This window comes from Schistocerca americana, chromosome 8 (genome assembly GCF_021461395.2).
Source record: "Schistocerca americana isolate TAMUIC-IGC-003095 chromosome 8, iqSchAmer2.1, whole genome shotgun sequence".
NCBI classification, from domain to species: Eukaryota; Metazoa; Arthropoda; class Insecta; order Orthoptera; family Acrididae; genus Schistocerca; species Schistocerca americana.
In genome coordinates this window covers 321,117,033-321,139,419 of record NC_060126.1, presented here as the reverse complement: position 1 = coordinate 321,139,419, position 22,387 = coordinate 321,117,033, and the positions used below count along the sequence as shown (strand labels likewise).

At 37.0% G+C, this 22,387-nt stretch overlaps 1 protein-coding gene across 1 annotated transcript in view; it reads left to right on the top strand.

The window, feature by feature from the left end:
• Positions 1-22,387, top strand: part of LOC124545802 (class E vacuolar protein-sorting machinery protein hse1-like) — a 68,067-nt gene that overhangs the window by 35,048 nt on the left and 10,632 nt on the right. The window lies entirely within an intron of this gene.

Genomic DNA, 22,387 nt, shown 5'->3' with positions numbered 1-22,387 from the left:
AAACTGGAAAAACAAAGAAGAAATATGTTACTGTGAAATTCACTTGAATCATGTTTGCTCTGCTGATTTATTGCACTGTTTCCCTCTAGTGCAAATAAACTTCGACAGCATGTAACTTAATAAACTTATAGCAGCAACTTAGTAGAAAGTATTTTAAAGTTAGACTGGAAAATCAATTATATCAAGCCTAAAGCAGGATATAATAAGAAAGAAAGTTTGTCCAAATAGCAATGGAGGAATACTTTCATACTTCCCAGCATGTGGGAATCAAAATCTTCGAAATGCTAAAAGATAAGAATATCTGGAAAAGAAATACATGATACTCAGATACAGAAATGTTTCTACACAGTGGAAGAATTCTTGAAGATCAAGTTGATAATTTAAGAAGAATATCCCAGATCATTAACAATGTTATGTAAATATATTTTTTTTCCTAAGAAGAAGTATTAACTTATAATACTGCTCCATTTCATTAGCTATAATTTTGTCTGTTGTTATGGTCTTCAGTCTCAAGGCTGGTTTGATGCAGCTCTCCACACTAGTCTGTCCTGATGCAATCCTCTTCATGTTTGCATAACTACTGCAACCTGCATCCACTTGAATGTGCTTGCTGCGTTCAAGCTTTGGTCTCCCTCCACAGTACATTAACCACCCTCTTGAACACCCATACACACACACTTTATTCCATATCAAAAGTGGTGTTCCATAATGCCTCAGCATGTCCCCTGTCAATTGATCCCTTCTTTTAGTCTAGATGTGCCATACATTTCTTTTTCCTTCCATTCGATTCAGTACCTCCTCATTAGTTATCTGATCTACCCAGCTAACCTTCATCATCCTTCATTAACACTACGTTTCGAAATCTTCTGTTCACTTCTTGTCTAAACTGCTAATCGCCCACATTTCACTTCCATACTTGGCTACAGACCAATACCCTCAGGAAAGAATTCCAAACACTGAAATTTATATTCGATTCCAAATTCCTCTTTTTGAGACAACCTTTTCTTTATGTTGCCAGAGTGCAATTTATATCTTTCCTATTTCAGCACTGGTCACTGTGGCCAGCGGTTCTAGGCGCTTCAGTCTGGAACTGTGCAACCACTACAGTCTCAGGTTCGAATCCTGCCTCGGGCATGGATATGTGTGATGTCCTTAGGTTAGCTAGGTTTAAGTAGTTCTATGTTCTAGGGGACTGATGACCTCGGATGTTAAGTCCAATAGTACTCAGAGCCATTTGAAACATTTTGAACCTATTTCAGCCATTGTCAATAATTTTGCTGCCAAATAACAAAAGTCATTGACCAGTTTTCTTGTTTTATTTCCTAATCTAATTCTATCTGTATCACCTGATTTAATTTAGCTACAGTTCATTACCCTGGTTTTGCTGTTGTTGATGTTCATCTTATAACCTCTTTTCATGACATTATCCTATCTGTTCAAATGCTCTTCCAAGTCCATTGCTGCCTCAATAGAGTTACAGTATTATCAGCAGACCCCAAAGATTTAATTTATATTCTATGAACTTTAATTCCCTTTCCAAACTTATCCTTGGTTTCCTTTATAGATTTCTCAATGTACAGATTCAGAAACATGGGGAAAAAGGTACAACCCTGTCTCACTCTTTTCTCAACCACTACTTCCTTTTCAAGTCTTTCAACTGCACTGTGATTTCTTTAAAAGCTGTAGATGATATTTTGCTCCCTGTTTTTTCTTTTTTTATCCTTGCTGCCTTCAGAATTTTAAAGAGTTTATTCCATTCAACATTGTCAGAAGCTTTCTCTAAACCTACAAATGATATAATTGTAAGTTTGCCCTTCTTCAGTCTATCTTCTAATGGGATGAGTTGTAGCGTCGATATGACCTTGCCTGTTTTGCATTTGTACGGAGCCTAAAATATGCTTCCCCCGTGTCAGCTTCTACCAGTTTTTCTATTCCTCTGTGAATAATTTCTTCAAGTCTGAGAGTATTTGACCAGTCTTTTCAATGTCACACACGCTTCTACAGCCTTGCATTTCTGGGTTGTCGTTACTGCTTTACCAGATTGCACTTCCATTCAGTCTCATTTTTCAAAAGTCAGTATTCCCGTTTGCCTGCTTCATTTGCTGGATTTTTATGTTTTCTCCTTTTTAACATTTAAATTCAGTATTTCTTCTGGGCCTTGTCATTATGCCTATTTGATCCTTATGTGTTCACCTTTTCATTTCTCAAAGCTACACATTTGTCCTTCATTGCATTTTTTGCCCCTGTTTCAATCAACTGTTGCTTAATATATATTTTTAAAAAATCAATTTTTGAAAATGTAATATAATTGGATAGTTCAAAATTATGAGCATGGCTGCAGTTTGGCAAGTATGTCAGTCTCTTTCCTTTGATTTCAACCCTTTGTTCTCTTGGAAGGTATGTATCGTGTACGATCTTTTTGAGAGCTAGATTGAACAGGATAGGGGACAAACCATCTTCTTGCCTGAGTCCTGTCACAATTTCAAATTCCTCAGTTATGCGATTTCCCACCTTCACCTTTGCACATGTTTCACTCAGACAGTTCTTTATCAGATTGATGAGTTTCTCTGCCATGACAAACTCCCTTAAACAATGAAAAAAAAAAAATTGCAACTTGGACTGGTTTTTCATTCTACCAAATAATGAAGCTATCTAATAGTTGTCCAATGAAAATATGTTGTCAGCGCGCATCATTGCATACGTTATTAAATATGCTGGCCCCTATGGTCAGGGCTTGTCAAGTAAGAATAGTTAAAATCCAGAAATAAAACCAATCAAATAAAATGACAGGTCATGTTATGAGCTTTTGGACTAGGCTGCTGAGGTAATTACATTGAGTGAAGGCAGAGGTGAGAGTGGTGATGTATTGCTGTAATATGTTAGGCTTGAATGTCAGTGCTGTATAGGAGGAAAGGGTGACAACTGTCAAAATGTAAGTAGTGTTGGTTGTTCATAGGTTTAAGTGAACAGAAGTATGTATCTGACTTCGTGAGGATGAGGTCAGCATCAAGAAAAGAGGCATGTAATTCAGAATAAAATCATATGAAATTTAATTGGGAAAATATGTTTAGACATTCCAAAAGTTTTGGTGCGTCAGCCTCATCATCAGTCCATATGGCAAAGATGTCATCAATATATTGAAACCAAACCAGTGGTGAAGGCTTATGGATCCAAAGAAAGCCACCTCCAGATGACCCATAAAGGTTGGCGAATGGTGGAATCATCCGAGTTCCCATGGCGTTGCCCATGATCTGTTTGTATGTTGACTGTCAAATGTAAAGTAGGCGTTTGCAAGCATGGAGTTGATTAAGGTGAGAAGGAGGGATGGAACAAGTTTATAAGCTGGTGGGCACTAGTTGAAGCAATGTTCATCAGCTTAGAGACCACGTGAGGCAGGGTCAATAGTGACAAACAAGTTGTATGGTGGGAGTGGGACAGGCGCAGATTTCAGATGATCAAGTAAATGATTGGTGCCTTTAATGTAGGAGTGGTGTCTTTGTACTATCTCTTGAAGGTATAGATCAACCTGAGCAAATATACATTCAGTGGGTGCTTTGAAGCCAGAAAGAATTTGGCAGCTGGGGTAATTGGGTTTGTGGATCTTAGGAAGAAGGTAAAAGGCAGGAGTACGTGATTTTGGATGGGGTAAGAATTTCTATGGAATAAGGTGTTGGTCCCTGTGGGGGGCCTGAAGTTTTAAAGAAGAATTGTGGGCCAATTTGTACTACAGGGCTGGGGTCTTAATGGCAGATTCTGGTGTGTAGAAGTGTCAGAAAGTTGGGTTAGACCCTTGCTTATATACTCCCACTGGTCACGTGCTGCAGTGATAGATCCCTTGTTGATTGGGAGAATAATGATGGAATCGTCATATTTTAAGCAAGGGAAGGCATGGAGTTCTGCAGAGGACAGGTTGAAGTTTCCAGTATTGCTTGTGAGATGAAAGCAGAGCTCACCATTTGCAGCATAGTCAACAGGACCAATTGCAGACCTGAGTGGAGGGTCTGAACCAGAGGCTCAGACGACTCTACGACTGTGTAGGCTGCAGATTCCTTGATGTGTGCCATTGAGTGGTGTGGTGTTGGGTTTTGATAAATAGATCAGGAGTCCATTACATGCAGGAGGTGGTCGCACAGGTGGCAAGGGTGGTGTGGTGTGGACTGGGCAGTTTTTAGGGGAATCGGGGAAACACAAAAAGGGTGCTGGTTGGACACAGGAATAATATAGATCTAGGAACCATTGGTATAACAGTTGTAAATTGTTGGAAAAGAGCCTGAGCTCCAGGTGGTAATAGAAAGTGCTGATGCTCCAATCGTTATAGGTACTGAAAGCTGGCTAAAGCTGGAGATAAATTCAGCCAAAGTTTTTGCAAAGGACTTGATGGTGTTCAGAAAGGATGGGCTAAATACAGTTGCCGGTGGCGTGTTTGTTACTGTTAGAAGTATTTTATTTTGTAGCAAAATTAAAGTAAATAATTCCTGTGAGTTAGTATGGGTAGAGGTCATTCTTGGCAACTGGAATAAAATAATAAATGGATCCTTTTACTGATCTCCCAGCTCAGGTTCAAAGAAAACTTTAGTCTTAATTTCAAACACTTGCTGTACTCATGCAATTATAGTTGGTGGTGACTCCAATTTACCCTTGATACATTGGCAAAAATACATGTTTAAATCTGGAGGCACACATAAAACATCATCCAAAATGTGCTAAACACATTCTCTGAAAATTATTTTGAGCAATTAGCAGTGAGCCCACTCAAATAGTAAACAGTTATGAAAATATACTTGAACTCTTTGTAACAAATAATCCTGAGCTAGTAATGAGCATTAAAATGGAGACAGGGTTAGTGAACACAGGGTTGTCATAGCAGGACTGAACATGGTGACTCCCAAATCCTTCAAAAATAAAGAAAAGATATACATATTCAGAAAAGCAGATAAACATTTGTTTGATGTCTTCCTGAGAGATAATTGCTACTGCTTCCAAATGAACAATGTGAGTGTAGACCACATGTGCCTTGAATTCAAAGAAAAAGTATCAACAGCAATTGAGAGATTTATACCAAATACACTAACAAATGATGGAATTGATAGCCCTTGGTTCACAAAACAGGTTAGAACACTGTTGGAGAAACAATGGAAAAAGCATGTCAAATTTAAATGAATGCAAAATACACAAGATTGGTGATTTTTTACAGAAGCTCAAAATTTAGTGCAGACTTTGTGAAGACGTTCCCTGCTTTATTTCTTCATTCGTTGTCCCTGGTATCGACATACTGCGTAGCTACACTGGCTAGAAAATGGGTTGTGGAAGTACAACACTGCGTACTTTAAATTATGTAGCCGACAGGTGCACATTTGCGTTTCACAGTACTTTACTTTCACTGTTCACAACCGCCTCCCCCCCCCCCTCCCCCTCCCCCAATAATACACAGTTATAAAGCCACTATCATTTAATAGGTTGCAGACGAACCTCCACATAGTGCTACAATAGTTTACTATTGAACATCTATGAGCAGTAAAAACCTAACCACGAAGTTCACAGTTCTTGAAGAATAGAAAGATACGTATGGGGCAGACACTGTCATTGTTTTAACACATGGCCTAATTGTGTAACACTTATTTCACAGTTAAGTTGAAGCATTGTTGTTGTTCTAACCAACACAGGTTTCTTGTCTGAAACTTGGCTGTGGACTGACTGTCTTGTGGCCAAAAATTGGGCCCTTATATATCCTCACAATAATGGATACTGAAACTTCATATTGTTTGATGTTTAATTTACAGAAATTGCAATTAAAATTTTACTCATTAAATTAACTGAATACATAAAAAAAATTCGGTCTTTTTAACAGTTTCTGCTACTACAAGGTTTTGGCTGAATTATTTCTTTAAATCATGAAATTAACAAATATGGTTACACAAACAATACTTATGACAAAACTGTTAATTACTTTGGAATTAATTAAGAGTCAGCTTTGCTAACATGCTTACGAGCACAGCCAAGAATACTATTAGTTGTTCCTCCAAATGTTTATAATCAGTACAGAATTTATATTTGTTTATAATCAACAATAGAATTTAAATTACGAAACTCTTACTGAATTCACCCTGTAACAAAAGATACTAACTAGGAATAGTCAAAATAAATTAGAAAATCAATTATATGCATAAAACTAAGTACAAATATATCTAAAAACACAGATGATGTGACTTACCGAACGAAAGTGCTGGCAGGTCGATAGACACACAAACAAACACAAACACACACATGAAATTCAAGCTTTCGCAACAAACTGTTGCCTCATCAGGAAAGAGGGAAGGAGAGGGAAAGACGAAAGGATGTGGGTTTTAAGGGAGAGGGTAAGGAGTCATTCCAATCCCGGTAGTGGAAAGACTAACCTTAGGGGGAAAGAAGGGGTATACACTCGCGCACACACACACACACACACACACACACACACACACACACACACACACACATATCCATCCGCACATACCAAAATTGGATCTGGTGTTACATTCCATGAAACTGAGGGACAACCTTTCTCTTTCATAAAAATGCAGATTACATTCACTTATGTTAATGGTAATTAGTTATAAACTAAAAACAAATTTAAGTAGGCAGATGGCAAAACAAGAGGGGAAGTAAAAGTATCCCAGCTTGCTTCATCACAACTTCCTTTCGAGATGCTTATAATAGGTTTTTGTCTTGAAACCTGGCAGAAAATCCAAAGAGATTGTTGTTGTATTTAAAGTATTCTGGTGGCAAGACATAAGCTTTCTCTGCATGATGGCAATGGAAATACTATCGAAGACAGTGCTGCTAAAGCAGAATAACTAAACACAGCTTTCTGAAATTCCTTCACCAAAGAAGACAAAGTAAATATTCCAGAATTCGAATCAAGAGCACCTATCAACATGAGTAACTTACATGTAGGTATCCCTGGGGTAGCAAACCTCTTAAATCACGTAATAAAAGCAAGTCTTATGGTCCAGACAGTATACCAGTTAGGTTCCTTTCAGAGTATGCCAATGCAGTAACTCCATACTTAACAATCATATACAACCACTGGCTTCACAAAAGATCTACACCCAAAGACCGGAAAGCTGCACAGGTCACACCAATATTAAAGAAAGGCAGTAGGAATAATGAATTATATTAAAGGTCCATGTCATTAACATCAGTATGCAGCAGGATATTGGAACATATATTGTGTTTGAACATTATGATTCATCTTGAAGACAATGGTATATTGACACACAGTCAACATAGATTTAGAAAACATTGTTCTTGTGAAACATGACTAGCTCTTTACTCACACTAAGTGCTGAGACCTATCGACAAGGGATTTCATATTGACTCTGCATTTCTAGATTACCAGAAGGCTTCTGACATTGTACCTCACAAGCGGCTTGTAATCAGTTTGCATTCTTATGGAGTATCATCTCAGTCAGAGAGGTCATATGAATTGCTGGAAAGTCATCAAGTAAAACAGAAGTGTTTTCTGACATTCCTCCAGGCAGTGTTATAGGCCTTCTGCTGTTTTCTTATCTAATAAATCTGGCATTGACACTAAGTAATGAAAAGTGTAAGGTCATCAACATGAGTGCTAAAAGGAATTTGTTAAACTTTGGTTACATGATAAATCAATCAAATTTATAGGCCATAAATTCAATTAAATTCCTGGGAATTATAATTATGAACAATTTAAATTGGAAAGAACACACAGAAAATGTTGTGGGGAAGGCAAACAAAAGACTGTGTTTTATTGGCAGAACACATAGAAGATCCAAAAGATCTGCTAAAGAGACTGTCTGCATTACTCGTCTCTCCTGTTTTGTAGTACTGCTGTGTGATTGTGGATCCTTACCAGGTAGGATTAATGGAGTACATCAAGAAAGATCAAAGATGGGCAGCAGATTTATATTATCAAGAAATAGGTGAGAAAGTATCATGGGCATGACACTGAATTTGGAATGGGAATCATTAAAACAAAGGCATTTCTCATTGTGGCGGAATCTTCTCATGAAATTTCAGTCACCAATTTACTCCTCCAAATATGAAAATATTTTGTTGTCATCAACTTACATAGGGAGAAATTATCGCCATAATAAAATAAGGGAATCAGGGTTTGCGCTGAAAGGTAGAGGAGTTCGTTTTTTCCACACTGTTCTAGAGTGGAATAATAGAGAATTATTGTGAAGGTGGTTTGATGAGCACTTTGCAAGGCACTTAATTGTGATTTGCAGAGTATCCATGTAGATGTAGATGTAGTTACATTCTAGGGACCTCAAAAGATTTATGAAGGGATACTGGATGTTAGGAATTCTTGGAAGGCTTGATAGGAAGGGGTGATTTTGAGGTGGTTGATCAAGTTGGGATCTTGGTCGAAACTGTTTAAGGCAGGATTCAGTGTCAAGCTTGCTTTTGGAAAGGTTTCGAGTTTGAATTGCAGAAAGATACTTCCAGTTGACATTAACTGTGAAGGGCTCTTTACAACAGTGCACCACCATTCACACCTCAGCCTTGAGTGGACATAAGTACCTCGATAGCCAAGTTCAGCAACAGATTTCCTGGACCATCACATCCCATCCTGTTATTGCTGATCTCTCCAAAAAATAACTCAGGAGTACACCTTTTGTCACCCAGTACTATACTGAATTCCTTAATTTTCTTCTTCTCTGCAATTTCTTAGTTTTTAGTCATCAGCTTTTGACCAATAAATTAGGGTCGGAGTCTGCTTCTGTCCCCGGAAACATTTTGCATTTTACAATCAGGTTTCTAAGTCTCTGTTGTACTGTAATTTATCTGAAACCATCCTGTGTCTCCAGGTGTCATAAATATATCAAGGCTGCTTTCATTTTTCTTAAACCAAGCATTAACAATGAAACTTTCTGGCACATTAAAACTGTGTATTGTACTGGAACTCTAATCTGGGACCTTTGACTTTCACAGCCAAGTGCTCTGCCAACTGAACTATCCAAGCATGGCTCATGACCCATCCTCAGAACTTTTCTTATGGTAGTACCTCTTCTCCTACCTTCCTAAAGTCACAAAATTTCTCCTGTATACATTGTGGGAAACATTAACAATCAATAAATTGTACCTTGTGTATTATTATACCAAGCAGATTTCCTGTTCATTCCTCCTCCCCAGTCTATGTTCTATTGCTCTCACTTTTTGTCCTTTTCCTTGTCCATGTCACAATTAAATTTTCATTTCCCCTAACAATCCAAATAATCTCTCTTGTCCCATGACACATTTGTCATCCATGGAGCTAGCCAGCATATAATCTTGTATTGTAATAATGCATTCACAATGCTGTTCATAGTAGACTACCCACGTGCCTGTTTCTTATACATTATTAGACCTACTCCTGCTTTACTCCTATTTGCTTTTGTGTTGTTAGCACTGTACTGACTTGACTAGAAGTCATGTACTTCCTATCTCCACAATTTGCAAATTCTCACTGTATCTAACTCAAACCTATCCATCTCTCTTTTTACATTCTTTAACACATGTTTTAGGAATAACATTCTGTGCTCTGATCATTTTTTTTTTCTCCTGATGACAACATCCTCGTAACTAGTTCTCACCCAGAGTCCCAAATAGGGGGACTGTTTTACTTGTGGAATATTTAACACAGGAGGATGCCATCATTATTAATCTATACAGCAGAGCTGCATGTCCCCGAGAAACATAAAACGTTATAATTTGCCTTTGCTTTCTGCTACTTGCAATAGCGACACAGCAATGCCATATCAGCTAATTACACATATGGTATGTGTAACTATCCCATAGAGGCACACAAGCCACCTCACCCCAACAAGATTCCAGGTGGGAATTTGATATTAGTCATTTGCATTACCAATTTTTGACACGTGTCCTCCTGTACTCTAATCTGGTTGTTAATAAGAGTATGTTATGAGTTGAATAAATGGCTATTCACACAAGCTATAGGTGATGTGTTCCTGTATATAGGGCAGCTTAAGGCAACATGTGGATAAAAATAAAATAAAATAAAGAAACAGCACTGTAACTGGCCTGGTTCAAATGATTCAAAAGGCTCTGAGCTCTATGGGGCTTAACATCTGAGGTCATCATTCCCCTAGAACTTAGAACTACTTAAACCTAACTAACCTAAGGTCATCACACACATCCATGCCAGAGGCAGGATTTGAACCTGCGACCGTAGCAGTCGCGCAGTTCCAGACTGAAATGCCTAGAACCGCTCGGCCACAACAATTGGCCTGGAAAGAGTTTACTGAGCTAAAGATTTTATTTATTTATTTTTTATACCAAAGAGTCCATTGTACCTGAAAGGAAAATTTATAATTAGTGTATATTATCAGTTTTGACTTGCAGCAGTGGGACATAGACTTCAATAACAAAAACCATTCAGTCTCTCATTGATTTATGTAGAGATGCTTGTTGGGAATTACTGGGAAATACAGGAAACAGGTAGAGTTGAGACACATAGTTATCACTATAATGAAATTGAATTTGGAGGTGGTGGGGGTCATATACCTAGGTTATATATGTGGCAGATGGATTATTAAGTTCATTGCTGTATTCCAAGATAGCAGAAAATATTGAGATGATGAACTGGTAGAAGGTGGGTAGGTGACTTTACCTAGAGGTGAATTCTTTGCTGGATTCCAAGATAGCAGAAAAGCAGAAAATATTGAGATGATCACCTAGTAAAAAATGGGTAGGTGGTATTACTTAGCAGAGGTCTTCATCCAGCTGTGGATTTCAAATAATTATCATGATGAAGATGATGAAAGGTAATAATATAATTTTTTACAATGCAACTAGCCTACTTTGCTTCTGATTTTCTGATTCCATGGCGAAAACAATTTTTGTAAAGACTTATGGATTTCTGTTAGATTTATCCACAGAAAGATAAAAAATTCTTTTAGAGAAATGACACGCATTTTTTCACACTCCTTTGGTTTTTTGTCTTTTAGTTCTACCTTCTGATTTCAGTTGTGTTTTACCCTGTCCTTGATCTAACATTTACAAGAGTTTCTCATTGGTATTCATTTTTGCAATGCTCATTTTTTTTGATGACAGGAAATTCAGAAGATGTCAAAGTTATCAGTTTGATCTCATTCTCTAATTCCTGATCTTGTAGCTGTGCTCCAGTTGTTTATGGTTCAGCTGCTGACACACAGAGATGACTCACATCTTGTGGAATACTGAATATTCACTTTTTGAGAGCAAAGTAAACTGCTTTGCTTAAATAACAAGACAAGACGATATAACTACCACTATCTAAAAAATGCACTCATTAATCTTGTCTGATGAAATCTTACCAATACAAAATAACTGAAATACATTGAAAGTATTTCTACAGTGCATCTTGAGATATTTTGTTTTGTGAGTCTTTTGAAATGTTTAGGGGGGAAGCAGTTCTAAGACATTCTTTTTCTAGAACTGTTTCCACATAACATGACCGACTATGTTCATTTTAAGTATTGTGTCAATTTTTCTTATTAATTAATACACCTACATTACTAAATGGCTAAAATGGTCACTGTGTCCCAATTGCAGGTTGCCTATGAAATGGCGTTCAGGGGCTATAAATATTTGATTTTCGGTGTTCATATAATTATTGACCAAATTTAAAAGTATAAAATGTTGTCATAATGTACTCATTTAGAGGTATAATCCTGTGTTACAGGTTTAACACAGTTAGGCAAGTATTATAGCTAGAAACTGTGTAGGCCTATGTACATTGAGACTTTGTAACACTTCAACAAGAGGCACAACATTTTAATTTATTACTTCCTTACTGCCAACTCTGTTCACAGCTCATTTTGGAGACAGTATCCACCAATAACTCTGAATATGCTTGCAAAATTGTGTCATTGTCCAACACACATTTCAGTGAATATGATTAGATTAGATTTACTTTCATTCCAATTGATCCGTAGTGAGGAGGTCCTCCAGGATGTGGAACATGTCAGAAAAACAACAATACATGACAAATATTTACAACTAAAACAAATAAGCTAACGTACCATTCCACAGGTCCCAAGTGGAATGATCGTCATTTTTTAATGAACACTAAGAGTCATTTTACAAATACTAATGCACTGAATTTAAAATAAAAAAGTTTTTTATTTATTTATAAGGTAATAAACATGTAATACAACTACTGTAATACTTATTTACAATGAACACATTACTGCACTGAAATGGTGCAGAAGTTAGATTATACTGACACACACACACACACACACACACACACACACACACACACACACACACAGACACACAAATTTTCAATGAACACATTACTGCACTGAAATTGTGCAGAAGTTATGTTGTACTTATATACAAATCAGTTGGTTTTACTAAGAAATTCATCAATGGAGTAGAAGGAGTTGGCCACCAATAAATCCTTTAGGCTTCTCTTAAACTGAATTTCATTGGTTGTTAAGCTTTTTATGACTGCTGGCAAGTTATTGAAAATGTGTGTTCCTGAATAATGCACACCTTTTTGTACAAGACTAAGTGACTTTAAATCCTTGTGAAGATTATTCTTATTTCTAGTACTGATTCCATGAATTGAGCTGTTGGTTTGAAAAAGTGATATATTTTTAATGACAAATTTCTTTAAGGAATAAATATATTGGGAAGCAGTAGTTAGTATCCCTAGTTCCCTAAACAGGCTTCTGCAGGATGTTCTTGAGTTCACACCACATATAACTCTTACTGCACGTTTTTGTGCCCGGAAAACTTTAGCTTGGCTTGATAACATTGTAAACATTAAGATGCGTGGAAAACTAGCTTTTCTTAAAACTGAGCAGAATTTACACACACTTTACTCGTTAAGTGTTTGAGAATAAGAGCACTTAGTGCCCTCAGAAAAATTTAGAACATAATTTCAAACCTTTGCTAACTTTTTTTCACTTTTGCCACCACAAAATAATAAAAGGAAAATATTTTATCTCTCACTGTATGTCTGCTGTTCATGTAGTACACTTTATTCTTTTTTAACCTTTGCTTATGTACTTATTTTAAAAGTGCAATTTAATGCATTTGTATTTTGTAACATACCCATAATGTCAATTACAAAATTGGTATCATAATATGATCAATCCAACCATAAACAGTTTGACAGTATTCACTATTTGCCAAAAAGGTCTTACATGAACAAATGGAATACCTGTTTAGGTTTTTACATTTGCATTAGTCTATGGGTGAGTAATCCAAAACTAATAAAACCAATATAATTAGGGTTTTGCGTCTTAAGCCTTAAATGTTTTATGTGCTTCATATGAAAACATTAACACATTAGCTCATTTGTAAAGTAATCAGTTATTTGAAGCTGTTTTACACATGGGAGTTCAATTATTTAAAAAAAGGAGGGGGTTGTTACTGGGTTTGCTGATTTGTTTTGAAGATTCTCAGTATCTCCATTAATTTTAATTTAAAAGCCCAGCAGCTAGAAACTATAATCAAGAAACTGAAGATTTAGTTTCTCTCTATTAATCACATTGGACTCTGGATTGCTCATTATCTTTCTTGTTACAAGATTCACATATTTATCTTACCTTTGACAAAACTAGTGTTATTGTTACCATTGCTTACCACTGATTCAGTATCTGTGTCTTATTGAGTCTTGTAATACTCAAATAAAATAACTGATCACTTGAAACTAGTATTAGAGAGTGAGGAAGCAGAGTTTTTTCCCTGAAACATTTAAGCAGAAGAAATTGATTAAAATTTGTGCTGAAACCAGGTCTTCTTGCTTGCTGGCCAGAAATGCTAACCATTACACCACCACAGCGCTATGGTTAACATTGCTGCATGAACTACCCAAGTTGAGTGCCCTTCCCAACACAAACTTCAATTCATATCTTTTGCTTATTTTCCCTTTCATTGTCACTACTGCCAGGGCTCTCTGGTATTGGAATAGCACCTCAGCGTGGGACATAATGGGAAAGTCCTGCACCATAGGTGATCGCCTAGATCTACTAATTATATTTTGCCCTGAGATATTTAAGTCTCTTCTTTGTCTGCAACAATGATTGAAGCAGAAGACCTGGATGCAGTACACATGGTGGATAACCTGGGTTAGATTTTCCGTTTCTTCTTCTTCTTCTTCTTATTTTATTTTATTTTATTTTTTTAAAAAAAAGATCACTTGAGGCTAGTGACAGTACTAGCTCTAGTACCATGGCCCATTTCCTTCCTGATCTTCATCCAATGAAAGTAGAGCTCTGTCTCTTACAACCTTGGTGTTGATGTAATGTTAAACTGCTTACTTGTCATCTTTCCTTCTGTTTTCATCTAAAAAAACTGCATTCTACTTTAGTAACTTGTATTTTGTCAGCTGCTAGTCTCAGTTCTGAACTACAATTTTCAAATAGTCTTTGAGAATATGAGAATAATATGACTTTACTTTAGCTATGATCTTTTTTTTTTTTTTTTATAAACAGTAATAACAGTCTTAGGGAGTCTAATGACCTCTCTAAGTTATTTATGAAAATTGTGATTAGCAACAGTTCCACTGTGTTTTCTTGACCCTTATTCAGTGTTGTCTTCAGTTTTGATCTGAACCACTTGATCAGACCCAAATACTGATTTCTAACTGGGAAGATCTCGTCAGTCTACACAAGTATGTACTCATACACATTGAGGTAACAAAAGTCATAGGATAGCGATATGCACACATACAGGTAGAGGCTGTGTCACCTACATAAGGTATCAAAGGTCATTGCATTGGCGGAGCTGTCATTTGTACTCAGGTGATTTATGTGAAAAGGCTTCCGATATGATTATGGCTACACGACAGGAAGTAACAGACCTTGAACATGGAATAATAGTTTTAGCTAGATCTATTGGACATTCCATTTCAGAAATCATTAGGGAATTCAATATTCTGAGATCCACAGTGTCAAAAGTGTGCCAAGAATACCAAATTTCAGGCACTACCTCTCACCATGGACAACAAAGTGGCTGACGACCTTTAGTTAACAACTCAAGAGCTGCAGCAATTGTGTATAATTGTCAGTGCTAACAGACAAGCAACATTGTGTGAAATAACATCAGAAATCAATGTGGGGCATACGACAAATGTATCCATTAAAACAGTGCAGCCAAATTTGACATTAATGGGCTATGACAGCAGATTACAGTTGCCAATGCCTTTGCTAACAGCACGACATTACTTGCAGCATCTCTCCTGCCTCTTGACCATGCAGGTTGGATGCTGGATAACTGAAAAACCATAGCCTTGTCAGATGAGTCGTGATTTCAGTTGGTAAGAGCTGATGGTAGGGTTCGAGTGTACTGCAGACCCTATGAAACCATGGACACAGGTTATCAACAAGACATTGTTTAAGCTGGTGGTGGCTTCATAATGGTGTGGGTTGTATTTACATGGAATGGACTGGGTCCACTGGCCAACTGAACTGAACAGAAATGGTTATGTTAAGCTACATGGAGACCACCTGCAGCCATTCATGGACTTCATGTTCCCAAAAAATGATAGAATATTTATGGTTGACTATGCATCATGGCACTCAGCCACAATTATTTGCAACTGGTTTGATGAACATTTTGGACAATTTGAGCGAATCATTCACATCATCCTACATGAATCCTATCAAACATTTATGGGACATTATCAAGAGTTCAATTCATGTGCAAAATCCTACAGAGGCAACAGTTCCCCAATTATGGGCAGCTACAGAGGCAGCATGGCTCATTATTTATTCAGGGGACTTTCAACAGCTTACTGAGTCCATGCTACAGTACATAAAAAGGAGGTCGGCCATAATATTAGGAAGTATCCATGACTTTTGTCACCTCAGTGTATTTTTACACTTTTATTCTGTTTTTTAGATGCAGAACTGTCTCATAAGCTTTTAAGAAGTCAAGAAAGGAGGAAGCAAAGTACCCCGCTACTCCCCAAAAACTCCTGTATCTCATGACTTAAAAAAGGAATGTAAATTTCATATGATACCTGTTTCCCAAATTCATTATAATTTCAGTTCAGTAGATCACCTATTAAACAAAAAGTTGAATGTTATACTTGAGTTTAATTTTCATTAAAGTCCCAGTAACATATTGCTGCAGCAGCAACAGCAGCTTTATGGTCACAGATATCCATTTCGAAAATAATGATTTGAAAAGATCAACCCTGCTGGTTGATATATCTGAAATACTTCCATATTTAGAAGGTTGTTCAGTTGGAAGTTTAAAGTAATTTTCATATGAATTGCTGTAGATGATTGTGGAATAGGCCCATTAGTGTTTGTGTCCATTAGAAGCACCTAGTTGTAATGTTAAATCCATCATTTATGGTTATTAACTGATAAAACATCACACTCAGGCTATCACTCCCAGCAGATATCTTATGGTATGCATTTTGATATGTTTATTCTAGTAACCGTTGGTGCTGTCAGCATCAGTAAATCAGATGTCATGTCAATTTCCATCCTCAGTACCATAGGCACTACTCTCATTCTTCTTCTTGTTTTGAATGGCCTACTTTGGGCCACTCTTGTTCGACTGTTGGGCTTTGATCTTTGCCCAGTACTGTTACATGTACTGCTGATGTAACTCCCTATCTCACCGACTGTCTGTTCTGGAAATCAATTATTCTCAGTTCTTCAATGTCCTTTTCTGTTTCTTTGAGCCAAGTGGTGCAAACCTTCTTGTTTTTCCAGAAGGTGAACAGATGGATGGTCAGTGTGTTTGGTGGCAAGCTTGGAACATGGCTATAGAAAGCTACCCTTCTTTTTCTTGCACAGTGAGAGAGCCTCTCGATGTGTTTGTAGAGCTCCAAGTTACGTCATCTTCGGAGTTTCCACATATTCTTCTGCCAGGCCTAGGATCTTCCTGAGGATTCTCCTCTCTCTGACTTCCAATGTCTCCATTAGACCTCTCCAGTTCATGGAAAGACATTCCATGAAATACTGGGCTTCTGGTCATATGACTGATGTGTAGTGTTTAAGTTTCAGGTTGCATAACAGGCATTTTTTGTTGCATGTGTTCATGGTCAGTCGGTAGGCTAGTTCCAACTTGTTGACTCTCATGGATAATGACGTTTTTTCTGATAAGTTGGGTTCAATCCATTCGCTGAGATACTTAAACTTCTCAGTCCTTTTGATGTTTCTCTGGTCTAGTAACATCTCTCTGTTAGCTTCTTTGATGTTGGTGAAGAACCCTGTTTTCTCCAGTGGCACTTGAAGACCCGCTTTGGCTGCCTGCATTTTTGCCATTTCAAGAGAATAAGCAATGAGTGCTATGTCATCTGCAAAAGCCAGGCAATCTACAATCAGTCCTTCATTCTTACGGCCCAGGTAGATACCACTCTGAACACCCAAATTGGTCAGTTCTTTGTGCCATTCTCTCACAACCTTTTCAAGGATACATTTGAAGAGCAGTGGGGAGAGTCCATCCCCTTGTCCCAGACCAGTTTTTATCTCAAAGCTTTCTGAGATCTCACCTCTAAATTTGACCTTGGAATAATTGTTGGTCATGGTTTCTAGAATGAGTCTGCGGGTATTGTTGTTCCTGGAGTATTTTGTTAAGCATTTTTCTATCAAGAGAGTTCCTGAAATCTACAAAGGTGCCAACCGTCTTGTGGTTTCTCATCTTGGAACACGCCAGTACAGTTTTAAGGTTGAGGATCTGTTCAGCACAGGACTGGGTCTTCCTGAAGCCTCCCTAATATTCTCCCAGTTGATTATCTAGTTGATCTTCTGCCCTTGTTAGTAACACCTTGGAGAGAATCTTGAATGTTACCGGGACAAGAGAAATTACACAGTAGCTGTTCAGATCAGTAAAATCTCTGTTTTTGTGAAGTGGATGGATCAGCACCGTGTTCCAATCAGGTAGTAATTTCTCTGTTTCTCAGATGTTCTGGATGATCTCGATGAGCTTGCCCACGGCATTGCTTCCAGCACATTTCCAGAGTTCAGAAACATAGAGTCCTCTCCAGCTGCCTTATTATTCTTTAGAAATTGAATGATTTGTCCAACTTCTTCCAGTGAAGGAGGCAGGGAGCTGGATTTGGTGTGGTTTGTTTGTAGTCAAAGTCTTCACTAGGTGGATCACAGTTGAATAGTTTTTAAAGTACTGAGCAGTTGTTCTTGTCGATAAAAACCGGTTTGCCCTGCTAGTCTCTGTATTGGAGGTTTGGCAGATTGTATTTTCTGAGTGTCTGCTTGAAGGTTTTGTAGAAATTTTCTGGTGCTATTCTTATCGAAGCTCTCTTTGATTTGGGTTAGTTGGTTTTGTGTGAAGGTCTGTTTGGTTCCCCAAATTATCTTAGCTGTAAGTCTTCTTTGTTCAAAAAAAAATTCCCAATTTTTCTTGGTTTTCTTACAATGCCACATCTCCCAGAATGTCTGTCTGTGGGCTGTTGTGTGGTCACAGTCTTCATTCCACCACGGATGCTTCCTTCTTCTTATGAGGGGGAAAGTTCACTTGTCGTCTTCACTAGAGTCTTCTTTGGTTGGTCCCAGCTGTTTAAATCTGTACTGTTCAGTCTCTGGCTTACTTCTTGTCTGTTCTTAAGTTGCTCTATGTCAAATCTTACTGTCTTGGAGGTTCTGCGTACTCTAGTGTTTCTAGATGCTACTCTCATTACTAATAGGAACTAATTCTTATGCATCACCCTGTTACACATTGGCAGCTGATTTGTGTAAAGTTTTAGTATACACTGAAGGTATGAAGGCTATGAGAATACAATAGGGTATTTTCTTGTGTTGTATGTAAGGTTAAACCTATAATTCTGCTTTGTTGTGGAACAGCTAAAACAGGACCTGCAAAAGTGGCTATTGTAGCCTAGGAGGCAAACACATAAATTTTCATTATAGTCTTATATGTGACTAACTTTTGATTATGCACCAAGTATTACTTATTTCTCAAGGGATGTCACACTGATTTGCATCCATTTGTGACAGAAAGTCTGCCACTGCAATATATTAGAAAGGTATGAAATTCAGACTTCTCTCACTGGCAAGAATAACAGTCACAACCACAGTTACCTGTTATTAAGAGATATTAAGGGTTGTCTGAGAGTACTTGTCACAGGTGTACTTAGTGCTTGTGCATGATTAAATGCCTCTAATCAACTTAACTTCCCACACTCTGTTAATGTCACCAGTGTGTGTCACACGTTTCAGATAGCAACCCGTACTAACAAGCATATTGTGTGTGAATTTATTTTCTTAATCTTCTGGATCACTTATTTTCTTAACATCAGCTTTTAGCAACCTAACATTAGAGCTCTCATTAACATCCCTTTTACTGTTGGGTCCATCTAGATCATATAAAACTGTGACTTCTAAAATTTATACCAATTATGTGTATTCCCAGCAATATTCTTGTATTCTGCAGTTTTGGATTAAGAGTTCTAGAACTGTTTTGATAGTACATTTATAGAATCAGTTTGTTTTCTTTCTCTCTCTTGCCTTTTTATTTTCAGCATAGCTTTAGCTCTACCACATTTGTATGTGACATATGAGCTAAGATTACATCTTACCCATGCATTTTAATTTTGCAAATTATTTTTATATTTATTACATTTCTATATATTTGTGTAAGTTTTATTTAAAAATACTCATATTATTGGGGTTGCAGGTTTTGTTCCACACAACCTTTGTGTTAACACCACTTCCTATAATGTATTTCAAAAGCATTTGTGTACAGGTGTGAGCGGCACGCTTGTTCCCCCCACTATCACAGTGTTACCACCACCCCCTAACAATGCAGTGGGATCGAGCCGCATGCTGCCTGTGTGTTGCTCTCCACCACTGCGGCTGCCACAGGAACAGCACTGGAACAATAGGAAACAATATCTCAAAGTACCACAAGTCTCATATGGTCGCAATCGTAGCCACAACTCTAGCTGTAAGTCGGGTCAGAATTCTCTATCAATAGTGCTCACAATTAGGGCTTGGAGAATGACTGTAGATGGTATAGACAACCAGTCCTACACTCTCCACAGTAGTGGCTGTAGGAGCTAGTCTCGCTCGAGCATTCATCCAGCTTCCTTAATATAGTGGTGCGTGTTCATGGGTGGAAACATTTAAGTCTGATTATATATGATCTATTTTACTGCTGCAAATTGACATAAATTTAAGATCTTTTTGGTGGGAACAGAACTTAAAAATCTACACTTCTGCTTCTTACTAGGTTATTTTCTAGGTATTGGTGGTGAGTGGATGCAATATTAAACAATTCATGACTGCTGAACCTTCCATTGTTCCTTATTTGTTATTTTCTGTTTCTTTACAGTAAAGTTCCATTAATTTATTTTGAAAATGGAGTTGTTATTGAATTTAAAAGAGTAGAGAGCTGAAAATTATTAACATTATTTTATGCAAGACTGTTATCAATTGTGATACATACTTACAAGTTTTTAAATAGTAAATTTTCTCTCTTTTTGAATGACTTATGGCTTCAAGAAATGAACTGAAATACTTAGTGTTTATAAGTCTCTTGTTATTGTTACAGTAGAGCTTCTTACCATTCGATTACATCATATAATTGTTTTGTTCTCTGAGCAATTGTCGCAAAACAAACTTTATTTTCAAATCTACCAAAGGGAATGATAAATGTGTTGAGGGATAGAAACAGGCATGACAGAGAGAAATGTCTGAAATAACCTTATCATATAATAGATTGTAATGTGGAAGTTTTGGGTGTATGTGTTGTGGAGGGCCTGAGTTCAGTGAAAAGCTAGAAGAGGAGGAAGCAGTTACCTGTTTTGTAGACAGAATCACATTTAATAAGTAGACAGGAGGAATAATACAAGGGAGAAATGAACTGGAATATAAATAGTCTAAACTGAAGGAAATGTTAGTAATAAAGTTGGGTTTTCAGGTAGATAATAAAATGAAAGAATCTTGATGCATGAAAACAAAAAGAGGATAATGATGTACTGCCAAAAGCAAATTATTGATGGATAAAATATGTGGATGATAGGGAAACATGTCCTACAGAGAAAGGCAAGACCACTGATCTGTCATGTAGAATGAATGGAGGGAATTGTTTTAGAAAGAAACTATACATTAATATTATTCAGCTGGCTGCCAGATTCTGTGACATATGGAAAGATCGGCTAGGTGAGTTATATTTTTGTTAATTTAACAACTTGGTATTTGTTCTGTCTGCTTTTTGAACAATAATTAAAATTACAGATGTGGTTCCTACTTCTATTTATACAAAACTCAAACATGGTGGATGACCCAAGAAATTGTTTAATCATTTGCATTCTTTATGCTGTATCAGACAGGTTTTTAAACTGTGAAACACAAGGACTGGATATTGTGGTCATAAGTTTATGTTAATGTACTAAGGTGGCATAATTACTGCATGTACATGAAATGGATAGCAAAGAAATGTGCCATATGAAGGAGGATAGGATGTAAGAAATTTGTGGTCCTTTCAAACATTGTGTTATCTACAGTAATTGAATATTCAGTTTTTGAAGCATTTTAACCTGTGGAAAAGCTGTTCACAAAGATGTTAATATTACTTTAAGAGAATTGTTTTCCTTAGGTATATATATAAATCTTTTGCAGAAGATTATAATTACCTGTTGAAGTAGCCATGGCTGAGGGAAGACCGGCATCCTGTAATAATGACTATTAGTATAATTGATTGTGCAATGCTCTGTTGGTAACTATGTGTTGCCTACTATCCTATTTTGTTAGTAGAGCATCATGTGCCATTTGTTATAGTTTTGTGGGTTGGAAAGATGTGGTTGGGTACCAGAAAAGGGTTCCATTACAGTTGTCAGTCTAATAACTGTATTTTTAATTATTATTTTTTACTTGCGCGTTTTTAAACAAGAGATTTCAGGTACTTTGATTCTACATTAGGTGGATTTATGATGTGTGTTACTTCTTCATTGCTATCATGACTGTTAGATCATCAGACAGCCCTAGAAATTTATATCTGATTGTATACTGAAAATAATTGTTCTCTGATGGTAAAAATCTTTAAATTTTTCTACTTGCTCTACTGTTCTAGTACATTTTATGAATAATTCAAGAGTTAGGGACTGTCAGTACATGTTTATCTATCTGAAAACCATGGATGTTCTGCCAACCTTGCCAGAATTGTACATTAAGAGAAGAGATATTGGGCAGAGTTTATTAGGTGCAACTGTTTTGTTTTTATTTTTTATTTATTTATTTATTTATTTATTTTTTTTTTTAATTCTGCCTCATTCTATAGTAAAGTATGTACTGAAATCAGTCTCATCATAGATCAAAATTATTTTATTTGCCTTGAATGACAAACATAAATCCCTGTCTTTGGCTTGCAGTGCTCCACTAATTGAGCTATTCTGAATGCACATCTGTAATCAAACGAACACAATTCCTCAGGAGTGTTATTGACATTACTGGAC